This window comes from Ornithorhynchus anatinus, chromosome 3, assembly GCF_004115215.2.
Source record: "Ornithorhynchus anatinus isolate Pmale09 chromosome 3, mOrnAna1.pri.v4, whole genome shotgun sequence".
NCBI lineage: Eukaryota > Metazoa > Chordata > Mammalia > Monotremata > Ornithorhynchidae > Ornithorhynchus > Ornithorhynchus anatinus.
In genome coordinates, this window is record NC_041730.1 from 52,731,599 (window position 1) to 52,746,527 (window position 14,929).

Sequence of the window (14,929 nt, forward strand, 5' to 3'; positions counted from 1 at the left end):
CGTGACCCCCGCCCCGCTCTGAGCTCCGCCCACGTGACTCTAAGCCCCGCCCATAGGTCCCCGTCCCCGTGCTCCGCCCACGTGACCGCCCAGTCCCGCTCTGAACTCCGCCCCCGTGACTCTCAGCCCCGCCCATAGGTCCCCGTCCACGTGCTCCGCCCACGTGACCCCCGCCCCGCGCCACGTAGGCCCACGTGACTCTAAGCCCCGCCCACGTGTCCCGCCCCCCCCCGCCCTCGCCCACGTGCCCCGCCCCCAACTCCTTCATTCATTCATTCATTCATTCATTCGCCAGAGCGCTTCGTACGTGCAGAGCAGCAGAATCCTCGTTGTCATTATTATCGTTACGATCATTTTCACGGCAGTCAGGGTTATACTCTGCTGCCGCTCGGCTTAGTGGAAAGAACTAAGATGGGACGCGGGCTCCCATCCCGGCTCCGCCTCCTGTCTGCTGGGTGACCCGCTGGGCCTCAGTTCCCTCATCTGCAAAATGGGGATGAAGACTGCGAGCCCCACGTAGGACAACCTGGTCACCTCGCCTCTCCCCCGGCGCTTAGAACAGCGCTCGGCACCCAGTAAGTGCTTCGGAAATGCCATCGTCGTTATTAGTATTATTATTTCTCTGGGCCTCAGAGAAAATGGGGGGATTTCCTAGGTGCAGAGCGTGAGGCTCCCAGGCTTCATCCCCATTTGACAGATGAGGAAACTGAGGCCCAAAGAAGTGAAATGACTGGCCCCAGGTAATAATAATAATAATAATGTTGGTATTAAGCGCTTCCTATGTGCAGAGCACTGTTCTAAGCGCTGGGGTAGACACAGGGGAATCGGGTATGTCCCACGTGGGGCTCACAGGCTTCATCCCCATTTCACAGATGAGGGAACTGAGGCCCAGAGAGGTTAAGTGACTTGCCCACAGTCACACAGCCGACAAGTGGCAGAGGTCACACAGCAGACAGGTGGCGGAGCCGGTATGAGGACCCACGCCCTCCGACTCCCAAGCCCGGGCTCTTTCCACCGGGCCACGATGCTTCTCTAATTATTGTTATTATAGAATATGATGATATTATACATTCAGTACTATTTATTGAGCGCTTACTATGGGCAGAGCACTGTACTGAGCGCCGGGAGTCTAACGTTACGGGACTGTGGGCGAGTCGCTTCACTTCCCCGTGCCTCAGTGACCTCATCTGTAAGGTGGGGGTGAAGAGTGTGAGCCCCACGTGGGACCACCTGATTCCCCTGTGTCTCCCCCAGCGCTTAGGACAGTGCTCGGCACATAGTAAGCGCTTAACAAATGCCAACATCATTATTATCATTATCCCGACAGTTGCTTCCTTTTCCAGCGATCGATGCTGACGTCTGTGTCCCGTTTGCCGGCTCGTTGGAGGCCGAAGGTGTCGTCCACCGACCGTATTGTACTTTAGTACAGCGCTCCGCACAGCGTGCTCAGTGAGCAACCCTGATCGATAGAAATAAACATGTAAGTACGCGAGGTAGCTAAGGGGATGATGTGACTCAGAGTTGAATCGAGAAGGCCTGTTGGGGGAAGTGAAATTTTAGGAGAGCTTTAAAGAGGAAAAGAGCTGAGTGGCGAATCGGGGCGGTCTAGTGGATCGAGCATTCGTTCAGTAGTATTTATTGAGCGCTTACTAGGTGCAGAGCACTGTACTAAGCGCTTGGAATGGACAGATCGGTACCAGAGACGGTCCCTGCCCTCTGGCGGGCTCACGGTCTAATCGGGGGAGACGGACAGACGAGAACAATGGCGATAAATAGAATCGAGGGGATGAACGTCTCATTAAAACGATAGCAAATGAATAGAATCGGGGTGACGTACGTCTCATTAAACAAAATAAATAGGGTGGTGAAGATACAGACAGTCGAGCGGACGAGTACGGTGCCGAGGGGGTGGGACGGGAGAGGGGGAGGAGCAGAGGGAAAGGGGGGAGAAGAGGGCTTAGCTGCGGAGAGGTGAAGCGGGGGGGTAGAGGGGGAGCAGAGGGAAAAGGGGAGCTCAGTCTGGGAAGGCCTCTTGGAGGAGGTGAGCACGTGCCCGGGAGGGCGAAGGCCCCGGGTTCTAATTCCTGCCCCGCCACTCTTCTGCTGTGTGACCCCGGGCGCCTTCTCTGGGCCCCAATTACCTCATCTGTAAAGTGGGGATTAAGACTACGAGCCCCACGTGGGACGTGGACTTGGCCCGACCTGATTAGCTCGTAGCTATCCACCCCAGGGCGTAGTAATAATGTTGGTATTTGTTAAGCGCTTACTATGTGCAGAGCGCTGTTCTAAGCGCCGGGCTAGATACAGGCTAATCAGGTTGTGCCCCGTGAGGCTCACGGTCTTCATCCCCATTTTACAGACGAGGTCACGGAGGCCCGGAGAAGTGAAGGGACTCGCCCACAGTCACCCGGCTGAGAAGTGGCAGAGCTGCGATTCGAACCCATGACCTCTGACTCCCAAGCCCGGGCTCTTGCCACTGAGCCACGCTGGTGCCTGGCCCATAGTGAGCGCTCAGCAGATGCCCTGAAAAAAAAATTGTAAATGTCAGATTAGGGGGTGCAGGGGAAGAAGAGGCAAGGTGAGATGAGAGAGGCCTTCCCAGACTAAGCCCCGCTTTTCCTCATCTACTTGTTTCGTCCTGCCGTCCGTCTCCCCCTTTTAGACCGTGAGCCCGTCGTCGGGCAGGGATTGTCCCTATCCGTGGCTCTGCACACAGTAAGCGCCCAATAAATACGATGGAACGAATGAGTCAGTCGAGCAGTCCATCTCCCACTCCCTTCTGCGTCACCCTGAGCCGCTCCCTTTGCTCTTCCTCCCCGCCGGCACTTGTGTACGTATCTGTCATTTTATTGATTTGTATCGGTGTCCGTCTCCCCGCCCCTAGACTGTAAACTCATTCTGGGCAGGGCACGTCACTGTTCGTTGCTCTGTCGGACCTCCCCGAGTGTTCAGCGGCCTGCTCGGCCCACAGTAAGCGCTCGGTAAATACGACTGAATGAATCATGTCAGGAGCGAGATGGAGGCGGGAGAGGCCGGGGCGAGGTTCGGTTCGAAGGTTATCTCAGGAGGAAGAAGGAGAGGGAGGCCGAGGAGGGAGCTGATAGGCAAGATGGATCTGATGGAGAAGGAGCCTCTGGAGAGTTTGAAGATGGTAGTTGAGGAGGAGCGAGAGTTTTTATAAGGTGCGAAGGAACGGGGGGCGATGCACATGCGGAAGGGGTGGAATTTGAGAAGAGGCAGGAGATCTCCTCTGGACGTACTGCCGGGAAAGGATGGGAAAGTTGAAAAGGGAGCCGAGAGGAGGAGCTCAGGCCTGATGGTGTTAATCTTCTTATTGAAGTAGGTGACCGGATCACCGCGGGGTGAGGCATGGGGGGGAAGAAGGGGGCCCGAGGAGGGAGCTAAATGTCTGAAACAACTCACGAGGGTGATGGGTTAGGGTGTCAAGAAGTAGTTTTGACGGGCGGAGGCGAGGGCAGAGTCAAGGCAAGAAAGGACAAACCCGAAGCGGACGAGGTCGGCCTGACGTTTAGATTTCCGCCAGCAGCGTTCAGCCGCTCGAGCGTGAGAGCGAAGGAGGCGAACGGTGGTGGCGATCCGGGGCCGCGGGTTAGTGGTGCGAGAGCGACGGGATGGGGGGGGGCGAGCGAGTCGAGAGCATCTCTTTGGTCGTCGAGAGCGGGTAGAATGGGTAGGGAGGCTAGGTGGGGTGTGATGCGCTGAGAGAGATGGATGGGGTCGAGAGAGCGGAGGTCTCCGTGGGAGAATAGTACCGATTTACGGGGAGGAGGAGTGTGAGAGAGGAGGCAGGTGAGAAGGTTACGGTCAGGGAGAGGGATTTCAGAGTCGGTGCGGGCAGCGGTCAGAGACGATGAGATCGAGCGTGTGTCCAACTTGGTGGGTGAGGGAGCTGGGGTGGAGCGGGAGGTCGGCAGAGTTGAGGAGTGGCGGAGCTGGGATTAGAACCCACGACCTGTGACCCCTCCCCCCCCCAAGCCCGTGCTGTTTCCACTGAGCCCCGCTGCTCCCATTAAATGCCATGCTTGCTTCGACTGAGTGCTCAATAAACATCATTGACTGAATGAATCGACTGTTTCGCCCCGGCACCCCCGACCCCCAGCAACATTGCCCTCAATCCCCTTCCTCTAACCTCCCCGCCCCGCATCCCCGCTCCCTGCACCCAGCACCCCTCCTCATCTTCCTCCCCACAGGCCGGCCCTTCGCGGTCCACTCGCGTCCTCCGCCCCTTTCCCCAGCCCTCGTGCCTCTTGCGCCCCTCTCCCCGGCCATCTCGGCCCAGCCACCCTTCACCTCCCTCTCCCCCGCACCGGCCCCCGCCAGCTCACTCCCTTCGACCTTCCTGCCACTCACACCATCCCCACCTCCCAGTCGCAGCCAGATGCGGCGTGTGGAACCCCGCTCCGGCGGGAGAAAGCTTTCCTTCATCGCTGACCTGTTCCCGACCCAGTCGCTGCTCCTCCTCGTGCTGGCTCAAACCTGGCTCTCCCCAGATGACAGTTTTCCCTCTCTGAAGGGGGCCTCGTCTTCTCCCGCTCCCACCTCCCCCATCCCTCTTTCCCTTCCTCTGAAGCCGACATCATCCACCTCTACCATCCGCTCCAATTATCGGTCGGGGCCGTCTGCGGCCCCCCCCCCCCGGCCCCTCCTCCAACTTTCTTCATCATCTGGATCCCTTTCTCACATTCCTTCTCTCTTTCTCCATCCCTATATTGATCCTTGTCCCCGACAGTGTCCACCTCTTCCCAATCCTCTCCTCTACCGCGATGACCTCCTGCTCGACTCCACCTCACCCACTCAGCAATTTGGGCACGCGCTTGATTTTATCATTCTGAAATTCCTCTGTCAGACCAAAACGCCCTCACCCGCTCTCTTCCCCACACCCCCCCCAAATCCGTCCTTTCTTTGGACCCCCGCCGATATTTAACAGCCACCCTACCCTATTTGGTCTCCAGAGCCGAGCTACCTTCTCCTGAAGCCCAGACGGATGCAGTCAATTCCGCCCTCTCCACTGTCCACCGTCCCGCAACTCTGAAAGCCACTCCGCAGTCCACCTCCTCCACTCCTGCGCCTGAGCTGCCCAGCGCCGTTGGTAAAAATCCAGATATCTCTCTGACCTTTCCACCTTCAATTTGGCCTCTCCACTGCCCGACAACGATACTTCTCCTTCCTAATGCACGGCCGCTTGCCAGTTGTGCCAGGTATTTAACTCCCTCCTCGAACCTCTCGTCCCCCCTTTCCCTACCGTCTCTTTCCCCTAGCGATCTGGCCGCAGACTTCAACGAAATCGAAACCGTCGGGCGTGATGTCCTTAAAGTTTCCCCTGCTCCTCTCCAGTACCCCTTCTCATCCACCTCTTCGACTCTCCCGGTAGTCCCCCCGGTAACTCGAGACGAGATCTTTCACCTTCTCTCTAAATCTATCCCCTCCACCTGTGCTTCCGACCCCGTCCCTTCATGCCTTTTAAAAGCACTCGCCCCCTCCCTTCTTCCCTCTTTGACTGCCGTCTTTGGCCGTTCGCTTTCCAAACGCTTCTTCCCCACCGCTCTCAAACATGCTTAGGTATCCCCTACCCTCAAAAACGCCTCCCTCGACCAGCTGGCTCCCTCCAGTTATCGCCCCGTCTCCCGCCTGCCGTGTCTTTCCAGACTTCTTTCGAGAGTTGTTTATACTCGCTGTCTCCGCTTTCCTCCAATTCTCTCCGTGACCCCCCTCCAATCTGGTTCCCCCCACCCTCTTCACAGAAACAGCCCTCTCGAAGGTAACCCGATCTCAACAGATCTGACGGCCTTGATTCTATCCTAATCCCCGCACACCTCTCAGCTGCTTTAGACGATGCGGACCACCCCCTTCTCCTTGAAACTTCATCCCACCTCGGTTTCACTGACCCCGTCCTCTCTCTCTGTTCGCCGATCTCTCGGACGGGTCCTTCTCAGCTTCTCTTGCCGGCTTCTCCTCTTCCTCCCTCCCTCTAACTGGGGGGGGGGGGTCCCTCAGAGCTCAGTCCCGAGTCCCCTTCTCTTCGCCATTTGCACCCACTCCCTTGGAGAACTCGTTCGCCCCCATGGCTTCGACTACCACCTCTGTGCCGACGGTCACCAAATCTACATCTCCAGCCCCGCTCTCTCCCTCTCCGCGCGCCCTCGTTTCCTCCTGCCTTCGAAACGACTCTACTCGGATGGGCTCCCCGACACCTCCAGCTGAACGCGTCCGAAACCGAACTCCTGATCTTCCCACCCAGACCCTGTCCTCTCCCTGTAGACAACACCTCTATCGCCCCTCTCTCGCAAGCCCATAACCTCGGTGTTGTCCTCGACTCATCTCTCTCATTCCACCCCCATATCCAGTCCATCACTACATCCCGTCAGTTCTACTCTCCCAACGTTGCTGAGATCCGCCCTCTCCTCTCCGTCCGAACCGCTACCAGGCTGATCCAAGAACTTCCCCGATCCCGCCGGGACTCCTGCATCTGCCTCCTCGTCACGGCGGCTCTCCCGACCTTCTTCACCCACCTCCCCGACCTCCATCCGTCTCCCTCCGCTTCTCTCTCTGTCCCAACCTCCTTCCCGTCCCCACCCGGGGGCCGGAGCGGTGGGAGAGGGGCGGACGGGGGGGCCGCCACGCCGGGGCCGTGAGATCTGGGGTGTTCGGGGACGCGGGCGCCCACGGCTCCGGGCCGAGGACGGTCGAGAGGCCTTCCCCGTCTGATTCTCACTTCCTCTTCTCCCGCTCCTTTCTGCGTCGTTCTCGCGCTTGGATCTGCTCCCTTTATCCACCCCTCCCTCGGTCCCACAGCACCTACGTCCATATCCGTAATTTCTTTATTTATATTGATGCCCGTCTCCCCCCCGGACTGCAAGCTCGTTGTGGGCAGGGACCCCGTTACGCTGTCGTATTCTCCCGAGTACAGTGTTCGGCACGCTGCACGTTCAGTACGTCTGATTGATTGGCCTCCCGTCTCTCCCCGCTCCAGTCCACGCTTCGCTCTGCCGCACGGATCGTTTTCAACATTTCAGCATTCAGCCCGTGTCTCCCCGCTCAAGAACCTCCGGTGGCTGTCCACCCACCTCCGCATCCAACAGAAACTCTGAATCAGCTCGCCTCACTGAGCTAGTCAATCAGCTCTATTTATTGAGCGCTTACCGTGTGCAGAGCACTGTACTAAGTGCTTGGGAGAGTGAAATATAAACAGACACCTTCCCTGCTCGCAGTGAGCTTACAGGCGAGACCGATATTCATTCATTCATTCATTCAATAGTATTTATTGAGCGCTTACTATGTGCAGAGCACTGTACTAAGCACTTGGAAGGTGCAAATCGGTAACAGATAGAGACGGTCCCTGCCCTCTGACGGGCTTACGGCCTAATCGGGGGAGACGGACAGACAAGAACAGTAGCAATAAAAAGAATCAAGGGGATGAACATCTCATTAAAATAAATATGAATAAATGACAGATAAGTTCATAAGCGCTGTGGGGCTGGGAGGACCTTACGGTCTAGAGGGGGAGACGGACGTTAATATAAATAAATGACAGATAAGTCCCTCGGTGTTGTCCTCGACTCATCTCTCTCATTCCACCCCCACATCCAGTCCGTCACTACATGGAGGTTGGGGAGGTGGGTGAAGAAGGTCGGGACAACACCCAGATAAGTCGGGAGGGGAGGGGATGAATAAATAGAGCGAGTCGGGGCGATGCGGAAGGGAGTGGGAGAAGAGGAAAGGAGGTCTCAGTCAGGGAAGGCCCCTTGGAGGAGACGGGCCTCCAGTGAGGCTTCGAAGTCGGGGAGAGTGATCGGCGGTCGGCGAGGAGGAGCGAGGGCCTTCCAGACCAGAGGCGGGACGTGGGCGAGAGGTCGGCAGTGAGGTAGACGAGCCGGGGCCCGGGGAGAAGGTTGGCGTGGGAGGAGCAAAGCGTGCGGGCCGGCTTGGAGGAGGAGAGGAGCGAGGTGAGGTGAGGGGGGGCCGGGTGGCGGACGGCTTTAAAGCCGACGTGTGAAGAGTTCCCGGATGACACGCAAATTCGCGAAGCCTTCCATATTTTTCATCACCCTATTTATTTTGTTAATGAAATGTACATCGCCTCGATTCTATTTAGTTACCGTTGTTTTTACGAGATGTTCTTCGCCTTGACTCTATTTATTGTCGCTCCGTCTCCCCCGATTAGACCGTAAGCCCGTCAAAGGGCAGGGACCGTCTCTATCTGTTGCCGACTTGTTCATTCCAAGCGCTCAGCGCAGTGCTCTGCACATAGTAAGCGCTGAATAAATACTGTTGAATGAATGAGGTCGATGGGCAGCGGCTGGAGGTTCTACTACAGCCCAACCCACACGCTCCGCTCCGCTTTATTCACCGTGCCCCGATCCCATCTATCTCGCCACCGACCCCTTCCCCTCGGCCCCAAACCCCCTGCCCCCCGATACATGCCAGACCACCACCCTGCCCCCTAGCCCCGTGACTTCGGACGAGTCACGTCACTTCCCTGTGCCTCGGTGACCTCGTCTGTAAAATGGGCATTAAGACCGTGAGCCCCACGTGGGACAACCCGATCACCTTGTCCCCTCCCCAGCGCTGAGGTCGGTGCTTTGCACATAGTAAGCGCTTAACAAACGCCATCATCACCATTACAAAACATCGTTTTTAAAGTCGCACCTCCTCCAAGAGGCCTTCCCTGATTAAGCCCTCTTCTCCCCGGCTCTCTCTCCCTTCAGTGTCGTCTAGGCACGTGGATGGTGACCTATGAGGATGTGACATCTGCCCCCACCCCCAAAGCCCTTATGTACATATCTTTAAATTATATAAATTATTCATTCGTATTAATCCCCGTCTCCCCCTCTAGGCCGTAAACTGGTGACGGGCAGGGACGATGTCTGCTAATTCCGTTGGACTGTACGAGAAGCAGCGGGGCTCGGAGAAAAAAGCGCGGGCTTGGGAGTCGGAGGTCGTGGGTTCTGATCCCCGCTCCGCCGCTCGTCCGCTGTGTGACTTTGGACAACTCACTTGGCTTCCCTGGGCCCCAGTTTCCTCATCTGTAAAATGGGGATCGAGACTGTGAGCCTCATGTGGGACAGGGACCGAGTCCAACCCCATCTGCTTGTACCCACTCCAGCGCCTAGCACAGTGCCCGCCGCATAGTAAGCGCTTAACAAAGCGTGGCTCAGTGGAAAGAGCCCGGGCTGGGGAGTCAGAGGTCATGGGTTCGAACCCCGGCCCTGCCACTTGTCAGCTGCGTGACTGTGGGCGAGTCACTTCACTTCTCTGGGCCTCAGTCACCTCATCTGTAAAATGGGGATTAAGACTGCGAGCCTCACGTGGGACAACCTGATTACTCTGTACCTACCCCAGTGCTTAGAACAGCGCTCTGCACATAGTAAGCGCTTAACAAATACCAACATTACTATCATTATTATGATTATTATTCACTTCTCTGTGCCTCAGTTCCCTCATTTGAAAACTGGGGATCGAGACTGAGACCGATTGGGACGGGGACTGTGGCCCACCTGATCTGCTCCTATCCACCCCGGCGTTTAATACAGTGCCGGAACATAGTAAACGCTTTATAGATACCACAATTGTTATTATCATTAACATTAATAATGATGATGATAATGTCAGGGAGAAGCAGCGTGGCTCAGTGGAAAGAGCCCGGGCCGGGGAGTCAGAGGTCGTGGGTTCTAATCCCGCCTCCGCCCCTTGTCAGCTGTGTGACGTTGGGCGAGTCGCTTCATTTCTCTGCGCCTCAGTCCCCTCATCCGTAAAATGGGGATGAAGACTGCGAGCCCCACCTGGGACAATCCGACAACCTCGTATCTATCCCAGCGCTTAGAAGAGTGCTCGGCACATAGTAAGCGCTCAAAAACAGCGTCGCTGATAATCGTAATAATTCGCACCCCTCAACCGGGGGACACGACAAGCTCCCTGAACTGCAGGCCGGGTTGCCCGCAAAACCCGTTTCTCCTCTCCGTCTCCTTCCCCTCTCCCGCCCACCTCTCCCTGAGGAAGTGCTCGGCAGGGGCCCCCGTATCCGGAAAATCTCTCCGCCCCGCTCGGAGGAGGCTCGTGCAAGGGAGCAGTCGAAGGAAGGAGCCGGGCCTAAAGCCCGGCGACCTTCAGCGAGGTGGCCAGAGTCCAACCGGCTTGGACGTCGATCCGTTCATTCATTCAGTCGTATTTATTGAGCCCTTACTGGGTGCAGAACACTGCACTAAGCGCTTGGAGTGTACAGTTCGGCAACAGAAGGAGACGATCCCCGCCCGACGACGGCCTAAACAGTCTAAAATGGGGGGAGCAGCAAAACAAAACAAGCAGACGGGCAGAACACGGATCGGAGCGCTCTGCCGAGGGAGAGGGAGAGGGGACCCAGCAGGTCTTTGCCAGAACATACGTGCAACGAGCAGGAGGAGCAAGAGGAGGAAGAGGAAAAAGAGGGAAGGAGGAGGATGAGCCAGAGGAGAGGGCGCGACACCGCTGTCTTGCCCTGCCATCTGCAGGCAAGTGCGAAACGCCCGTTTCCCCCAAGGTCGTTTTGCAAATAGAGTTGGGCTGGAAAAACAAGGAAAAATCCAGAGCGAGGAGCTCGTGACGACCCTCCAGGGACCGGTCGGGACCAGGACCGGGAAATCTTCCCCTAACAGAGAGGTCAGAGGGCATCCGAGCACCTGGGACGCGCGTGTGGGCACGCTGGGCTCCAGCCGTGGGTTTGTGATCCGGGCCCCGGGGGGAGAAGCGCTCGTCTTTCCTTCACTCGATCGTTCTTCCGCGTACGGATCTAGAATTCTGCCGATTTAGATCGAGGCCACCGATGCCTGTTTACTCGCTTCGATGCCCGTCTCCCCGCTTCCGGACCGCGAGCCCGCCGTGGGCAGGGATCGTCTCTCTCTGTTGCTGAATTGTACTTTCCAAGCGCTTAGTAATCATCGTCAAGTGATCCTCATCATCCTCATCGTGGTATTTGCGGAGCGCTTGCTACGTGCCAAGCACTGGGGGGTGGGGTGGGGGCGGGGGGGATACGAGAAACAGGTTTTGCGGGCAACCCGGCCTGCGGTTCAGGGAGCTTATCGTGTCCCCCGGTTAATGGGTGAGAATTATCACGACTATGAGGGACGGTGTTTGTTGAGCGCCTGCTGTGCGCCCAGCGTCGTTCTAACTAAGCGCCGGGATAGATACGAGGTTATCGGCTCGTCCCACCCGGGGCTCGCAGTCTTCATCCCCATTTCACGGATGAGGTAACCGAGGTACAGAGAACAATAATAATAATAATAATAACGTTGGTATTTGTTAGGCGCTTACTAGGTGCAAAGCACTGTTCTGAGCGCTGGGGGAATTACAAGGCGATCAGGTGGTCCCACGTGGGGCTCACGGTCTTCATCCCCATTTTCCAGACGAGGTAACTGAGGCCCGGAGAAGCGAAGTGACTCGCCCAAGGCCACCCAGCAGACGAGTGGGGGAGGCGGGATTGGAACCCACGGCCTCTGCCCCCCGAGCCCCTGCTCTTTCCACTGAGCCACGCTGCTTCTCTGTGACCTGGTTACTCTGTAGCCCGTCCCGAGCGCTTAGAACAGTGCTTAGCTCAGACTAGGCGCTTAACAAATACCAGGATGATGATGATGATGATGATTACTAATCGCTTGAAAAGTACAATTCAGCAACAAAGAGAGACAATCCCTGCTCACGGTCCGGAAGGGGGGGGGGGGAGGAGGTTAAAAAAAACGCTTAATAAATACGGTTATTATTATGATTATTGTTTAGCAGGAACAGTGGGCCGAGCCGACTCGAGGCCGAGCCGAGCCCGAGCCGAGCCGAGGCCGAGCCGAGCCGAGGCCGAGCCGAGCCCCGTGCGAGTCGAGCCGAGCTCGAGCCGAAGCCGAGCCGAGCCCGGTACGAGTCGAGCCGAGCCCAGTGCGAGCCGAGCCGAGGCCGAGCCGAAGCCGAGCCGAGCCCCGTGCGAGTCGAGCCGAGCCCGAGCCGAGCCCGAGCCGAGCTCGAGCCGAGCCGACCCGAGTCCGACCCGAGCCCGAGCCGAAGCCGAGGGCGAGCCGAGCCCGGCCCCGCCCCTCCCCGGCCTGTCATTCCCAGAAGCCGCACGTGGCCGGGGCGGGGCCTGGGCGTCCGGCCACCTCCGCCGCGTCCCATTGGCTGAGCCTCGGCGGGCGCAGCCAATCAGGGCCCGAAGCGGCCCGGGGGGCGAGCGGGGTCGGAGCCCGGTGGCCCCCGGTGGCTCCGCTGCCCCCTCCCCCCACCTTGGCCTGGCTTCCAGCCCTGCCACCATCATGCCGGAGCAGTCCTGCCTGCCTGCCTGCCTGCCTGCCTGCCTCCCTCCCTCCCTCCCTCCCTCCCTTCCTATCGATCAAGCAATTACAGGGTGCAGAGCACTGGACTAAACGCTGGGAACGCACAACTGGGCGACAGAGAGAGAGAGAGAGACAGTCCCCGCCCCACCATGGGCTAATGGTCTAAACCATTATGCCAGGACTGTCCTTCCTTCCTTCCTTCCTCCCTCCCTTCCTTCCTTCCTTCCTCCCTCCCTCCCTTCCTTGCTCCCTCCCTCCCTTCCTTCCTTCCTTCCTTCCTTCCTTCCTTCCTCCCTCCCTCCCTCCCTCCCTCCCTCCTTCCCTTCCTCCCTTCCTCCCGTCCCCCTCCCTCCCTCCCGTCCCCCTCCCTCCCTCCCTTCCTCCCGTCCCCCTCCCTCCCTCCCTTCCTCCCTTCCTTCCTCCCTTCCTTCCTTCCTTCCTCCCTTCCTCCCTTCCTTCCTTCCTTCCTTCCTTCCTATCGATCGAGGGCTTGCAGGGTGCAGAGCCCTGGTCTAAACGCTGGAAATGCACAACTGGGCGACAGAGAGAGAAACGATCCCCGCCCCACCCCAGGCTCACGGTCTTAAACCATTGTGCCAGGGCCTTCCTTCCTTCAGTCGCATCGATCGAGGGCTCACAGGGTGCAGAGCACTGGACTAAACGCTGGGAACGTACAACGGGGTGACAGAGAGAGACGGTCCCCGCCCCACCCCGGGCTCGCGGTCTAAATCATTATGCCAGGACCGTCCTCCCTCCCTCCCTCCCTCCCTTCCTTTTTTCCTTCCTTCCTTCCTTCCTTCCTATCGATCGTGCAATTGCTGGGTGCAGAGCACTGGACTAAGCGCTGGGAATGCACAACAGGGCGACAGGGAGAGACAATCCCCACCCCACCACGGGCTCACGGTCTAAAAGGGGGAGAAAGGGCCCGGGCAGGCTAGATGAGGCAACTCCTCCTGGGCGCCCCGAGGTTTCCGGGGCGCGTGTGGCCCCCCGGGGGGACCTGCCCCTCACATTGAACCCATGAGGGCGTTGGTTAAGCCCTCACCAGGGGCCAAGCCCTGCTCCGGACGCTGGGGTGGGTACAAGGCGATCAGGTGGGGCTCACGCTCTCCGTCCCCGGGCGAGGCCCGGGGAGGAGGGGCGGGGGCGGGATTAGAACCCACGACCTCCGCCTCCCCAGGCCGAGCCGCGAGGCTTCTCGATCGGAGCGGGGGACTGCCGGGCCTCCTCGGGCCTCTCTTCCCCATCTCCCTCGGGGCCCCGGGAGCATCCCCCACCCTCACCCCCGTTCCCGTCCTTCCCGTCCTTCCCCTCCCGCCCCGGTTCCCCTTCCTCCCGTCCCTCGGCCGCCCCCGGCCCCCTCCCCTCCCCGATTCCCGCCATCTCTCCTCCCCCCGGGTTCCTGTCCTCTCGGCGCCCTGCCCCACGCTCGGGGTGTGTTCGTTTCCCACTTCCTTCCTCCCCGGGGACGGCCCGGGCTCCCCCAGTCGGGGACAGGCTTGGCCACCCACCTCTCTCCAGCAAGGCCCCGGAGCCCGGAGCCCGGAGCCGGGCGACGGCGCCGTCCTTCCTTCCGTCGTGTTTATCGAGCGCTTACCGTGCGCGGGGCACCGCGCCGAACGCGTGGAGACTACGGTGGGGCGTCAGAGAGCGACCGCCGTCGCGGCACCCCTCTCTTCCCGCCGCGGGAACCCGGAGCCGTAGCCTTCCCCCTCCATTTTACGATTGCGCGACGACGACGACGGTGTTCGCGAAGCGCCTGCTGGGCGCCAAGCGCTGTTCCGAGCGCCGCCGGGGTATCCGTCCGTTCAGTGGTATTCACCGGGCGCTTACTGTGTGCGGAGCGCTGTACTCGGCGCTTGGAACGGACAAATGGGTAACGGATAGAGACGGTCCCCGCCCTCCGGCGGGCTCGCGGTCTAATCGGGGGAGACGGACAGACGAGAACGATGGCGATAAACGGGATCGGGGGGATGAGCATCTCATTAGAACCGTAGCAGAGGAATAGAACCAGGGCGACGTGCATCTCCTTAAGAAAATCGACAGGGTAACGAAGATCTACACGGTCGAGCGGACGGGTACGGTGCTCGGGGGAGGGGTTCCAGGGTGAGCAGGTGGTCCCCCGTGGGGCTCCGAGTCTCCGCCCCCCCCCCGTCTTACGGCCGAGGTCACCGAGGCACAGAGAGGCGGAGTGACTTGCCCGAGGTCCCGCAGCCGACGGAAGGACCCAGAAAGGCCAAAAAGGCGGAGAGGCAGCGTGGCTCGGCGGAAGGAGGCCGGGCTGGGGAGTCGGAGGTCGTGGGTTCAAATCCCAGCTCAGCCGCTCGTCAGCCGGGTGACGCGGGGGGGAGTCGCTTCACGTCTCCGGGCCTCGGGTCCCCCGTCCGTAAAGTGGGGGTGAAGACTGTGAGCCCCGCGTGGGACGACCCGATCACCTTGAATCCTCCCTTTGCACAGAGTAAGCGCTGACAAATGCCGTCCTCATTATGATCAAAAACCCTGTTTCGAGGCCCTCCCCCTACTCTGGAGGTGCAGGATGCACTCGACTCAGAGGGGACTGAACTCCAGAAGAGGGTGGAGACTGGGGAGGGCTCTTAAGAATGATAATAATAATGATGTTGGTA

General features: G+C 59.1%; 1 protein-coding gene across 1 annotated transcript in view; it reads left to right on the forward strand.

The window, feature by feature from the left end:
* Window positions 1–276: 276 nt before the first annotated feature.
* Window positions 277–14,929, forward strand: part of FAM214B (family with sequence similarity 214 member B) — a 34,113-nt gene continuing 19,460 nt past the window's right edge. The window contains exons 1-2 of the mRNA XM_029059854.2: window positions 277–575; window positions 1,328–1,480. The gene's annotated coding sequence lies outside the window, so the exon portion shown is untranslated. The remainder of the gene's footprint in view (window positions 576–1,327; window positions 1,481–14,929) is intronic.